A 4,556-nucleotide genomic window follows, 5' to 3' on the forward strand; every position below is an offset into this window, starting at 1 on the left:
GTATATATACATACATGCATACATACATATACATGTCCTGATTCGTATACATGCATATACACATACACATATGCATTCTGTTCCTTATGCTTCATCTTCCTACGTAATCTTGAATGAGTAGTCTTTCTGCAACTATCATGTTCATTTGCAAACATGTCAACATGAACATTTATGAATATCACTCGCAAGTAGTCATATTATTTTCATAAGAGTCAAGAAAATCTGTCATTTTCGTTGTAAATATATCGTCAATTGAAACAACCAATTATGACGGTTCTACTGTTATATTTCAGGGATTTTTATTTCAAAGGTATCATTACTTTTAATAATATTATGTTAGGGTACGTGTCTGCGTAATTATTGTGTTTGCTTTCGTTAGAATGAATGGATATACCTGAACGCCTATTAATCGTATGGAGATGGAGCAGTACATATGTTATTGATAATAACGCATGTACAATGTATCAGTACACATGATTATTGGTATAACTGGATCGAGTAGCGTGGGTCACTAGTTTCGTTCGTGGTACAGTTAAACTCGTTTGTGAGCAAATCATATGAGCAGTATCGTCATATAAATAATAGATTCTTAAGTATAGGTGTGCGATCATCGAGCTCGTTGTCAACGGGTACCACGATTTGTACAGCCGCCGCCCGTTTGACACTGAGTGCTGGTTGTTCGACGTCGTTAAACGTTATGTTCTTTGCCAAAACTTCGTGTCGTCTGTTAAGTTTTATTTTTATTTTTTTTTTTAATCTGCGTACGATCGCGGGGAGCAATGTGACATGTGTATTTTTGCTACAAATATCGTTAAGACTTTTTCGTTTTCTTAACACGACATTTAACATTCGACTCTTACTGATATTCGTGATGATATAAAAAAATCTCAGAATCTCAATGTAAGGTCGATATGTTGCACGCGATTAGTTCGAATTAATTACATTTAATAAACGAGATACGAGTAACGAGAGTAATAAATAAGGTAACGATAATTCCGCGCTACGTTGGGATTTGTTCTGGATTGAACTTTGACGAAAGATGTGCGCCTAAAGAAGTGGAAGTTTGAATTAGTTGGTTATTACATAACTCTGGAATGCATTTCTCAAATTTTTAGATTGTGTGCAGTAATGTAGTTGTCAAATTTTTTTGTTGTGTATATTCGAAGTAATTTTTCTATTTGAAGACTGATAAAAGTAGAACTTGTGAATGTACTTTTCTTCCACGTTACATTTGTAAAATGTGTCTTTCACACTATACTTGGATTCGTGAGCATGAGAATAAAAGATACTCGAGCAATTTATCCGTGTTGAATGGGACTTTCTATGTATTTGTGAATATGAAAACATGAAATTGTAACGTAAGATTTTCGTACGAAGGCATTAGTGCCAATTGGGAAGGTGATAACATATCCCATTCCAAAATGTATTTGTGGCAAAAATAGTCATCTAAAGTCTCTTCCAACTCATTTTTTCACATTTTATTAATAATGTGGATGTTTATTATATGTTAAGTAAATGCAAATAATCGATTGCTGTAATGACAAATTATTTCTTTTTGTTTAAAGGGAGAGCACCCGGTTCACGCGGAACTTTAAATAAGCGATTGAAGTGACTGAATGTAAAACATGATACAAGCATGTATGGAAATTATTACATCCACGTGTACCTGGTAACAGATCTGCGCTCTAATCAAGACAGAACGACAAGTAATAGTCTGCGTTTCGCTTGAACCGTGGTATTTGATTGCATCCATTTGATACTTGGGATATAATGACTTTGTGTATCGTGTTAAGTATATGATATAACTTAACTCTCGTATTATAACATGTTCTGACGAGGGTATAGACTTCCGGAGCAAAGCAGAGTGCCGTACACGTCGAGAGAAATCGCGATTAAAGTTTTTTTATTTTCTGTTTTTATCGCAAATTTTCGTCCATCTCTCCTTTTTCGCAAACATTTCGTTATTTTCTCGACGTGAACGATGATATGTTCCCCGAGTCTAAACCCATAAGTTAACTTATGTCTCTACTCTGTCTGCGTACCTATTTGCGTAATTAACTCATTGGTCAACCAAGAGATCGATTATTTTTTGGTAATCGGTCGCGTCGTCTCATTGTCAATATAATCTTAAGATTACTCTACGTATCTTAAATCTGCTCCACTTGTATATCGTACCATTATTGATTTGAGTGAAAGTTTCCATAATTCTAATATATCAAGCATTATATTTTTTCTTTTCTCTTTCTCTCTCTCTTTATTTCTCTATCTCTCTTCTCTCTCTTTCTCTCTCTCGTACACCACAATTTCACGTTAAGTTACGTTAATTATTGTTTAGGAAAACGCTACGAAACACAAGAAATAAAGATTTTAATAAAAAAATTTATTTGGATATTTATATATATACATGCACCCTGTTTATATTTTCAGATTGTTAAAATATAAGAAAATATAAAACGAATGATTTTAATAATTACTCGCGCCATATTACCCATATCTTGTCTCTGATAATATCTAATGTAATTTAAAGGGAGAGATTCTGGATTAGAGGATCAAAATTTTAGATTTTTTTGCTTTAATCAATAGTATTTCTCTCCAAAAATATATTCGCAAAGTTTTAGACCGAAATTTAAAATACTTCTGTTATAGCCTGAGGAACAGGTATGCGCAGATGTACAGCGCAAGCACCTATTGTCCTTTACTTCTCGGTCCCTAGCAGGTGTTATTGACCTTAGCAGATGTTTATTTTCAAAGAGAGCATATGCAACATTTAAACAAGAGTTTTAATTCCATTTAGCGCTTCGCTTCAAAAGTATTCTGGCGCAAAAATTATCGAAATAGCATGTCTTCAATGAAGGCTATTTTGATATTTTAATAATAAAGTTGCTGAAAATAAATATTGGCCAACATTGTAAAATTTTCGCTGACAATTACGACGAGCAACGAGTTACGAGGTAGGAACGGTGCTGATTAAGCAGTACGAAAGAGATTCGTATAGCTCAGCTAGATTGCAATTAACGCTACAAAATGAGTTTTATAAGGAAGCGGAAGGTTGCTGTATGGGTCTAGACTAGCAGTTAACGGTAAGTTGCCAAAAAGCACTATTTTTCGACCAAAAGCTTTAAATGCATTTTTTCAAAATTACTTTTTTAAAATTGGTGTGTAAGATTACTCAAAAATTATTGGACCAATTGAGTTCTTGTAAGTTTGTTATATAATTATCAACTATTCTAGATGAACTAAAAACGTTTATTAAAAAAAGTTAGTATAAATAATTATTTCTGCATAAATTAAAATTTTTTGTTTAAAATCGTTACTTTTTTTTCAAATTGCACAATTCTTACAATTTGATACTTTTTTCCTACTTTTTTTTAGTTCATTGAGGATAAAATATTATCTAATTAAAAAAATTTTTGATTTTTTTGTTTTAGGCAAGAATTACAAGCTTCAAATTGTACGCCAATTTACAATTTCGATGTTGAAACATGATATTAATTAATAAATAATTTTTTATTATATTTATTATTCATTTATTAAAAAATTATTTTGTATTCAACAAATTTCCTATAAAGTTTTGGAAAGATCGGCTTCATGATTCGTTTATAATTAAAACAGCTACTTTTCAACATTCTAAACCAGATTTTTTCCTTAATAATTCAATATATTAATAGTATAATGAAAAATGTTCGAATCAAAATATGAAATAAGATACGTGCACCAAAAGATACTGAGTGAATATATGTACGGAAAGAACTGTTTTATTGAAGTATCTAAAAATTTAGCTAGATATGAAAAATAATTGTGGACTATCAAAATAATTATGTAAGACGCTCAAATATGATGATGATAATGCCGCAAAAAATGTTGAAATTCTAAAAATCAGTTTGAACGTCCAATGTAATATTACGAACATAATTATTTTCAGATCTTTGAGCAGTATTTTTAGCTAAATTTTTAGCTTATACTTTAATAAATCTTTTCTGTATACGTCCGCAAATCGTGGCACATAAGTTGCGCACAATGAAAGGAATAGAGAATTGATTGCTACTTAAATTCTTTTTGGAATGCAACTTACATGAAAGTTAATCCAATCTTAAAAAAAAAGAGTAGCTTAAGTTTTCAAATTTTAAGAGTGAAATTTTACTCTTTAAAGTGAGTATTCACTTTAAAAATTTTAGAGAGTGCATATCTCGAAAAAGTGAATGAGATGAAAATTAGAAAAGTAAGCAAATTTACTAGAATATAATTCCATTGGTCAATATAATGAATTTGCCCACTTTTGTAATATTTTTCATCTTGTTTCAAAATAATATATAATAATAAAACGTAATTGATCTTTGTCGTCGGTTCTCTATTCCTTTGATTGTATGCAGCTTTTAAATGAGATGCGCCAAACTTTTGACGATAGAATCGATCGAGAGATTATCATAAGACTTGGAACTGTGTTTAGTATGTGTGAGCAGTGAGCATGCTGAGATCCGAAACATTGACTACGTTTACACGAACACGCTTAATCGTGTTTAATAACATCCGTAGTTAGAAACTGGTTGAACATACTC

At 31.4% G+C, this 4,556-nt stretch overlaps 1 protein-coding gene across 2 annotated transcripts in view; it reads left to right on the top strand.

Moving 5' to 3' along the window:
• The window catches only part of LOC108751857 (ubiquitin-conjugating enzyme E2 Q2), a 17,822-nt gene extending 15,472 nt beyond the window's left edge, over positions 1-2,350 (top strand). For both annotated transcript variants that reach the window (XM_018492324.1, XM_018492325.1), the window contains exon 7: positions 1,566-2,350. The gene's annotated coding sequence lies outside the window, so the exon portion shown is untranslated. The remainder of the gene's footprint in view (positions 1-1,565) is intronic.
• Positions 2,351-4,556: the final 2,206 nt, after the last annotated feature.

Source organism: Trachymyrmex septentrionalis, unplaced genomic scaffold (assembly GCF_001594115.1).
Source record: "Trachymyrmex septentrionalis isolate Tsep2-gDNA-1 unplaced genomic scaffold, Tsep1.0 scaffold52, whole genome shotgun sequence".
In the NCBI taxonomy this organism is placed as follows: domain Eukaryota; kingdom Metazoa; phylum Arthropoda; class Insecta; order Hymenoptera; family Formicidae; genus Trachymyrmex; species Trachymyrmex septentrionalis.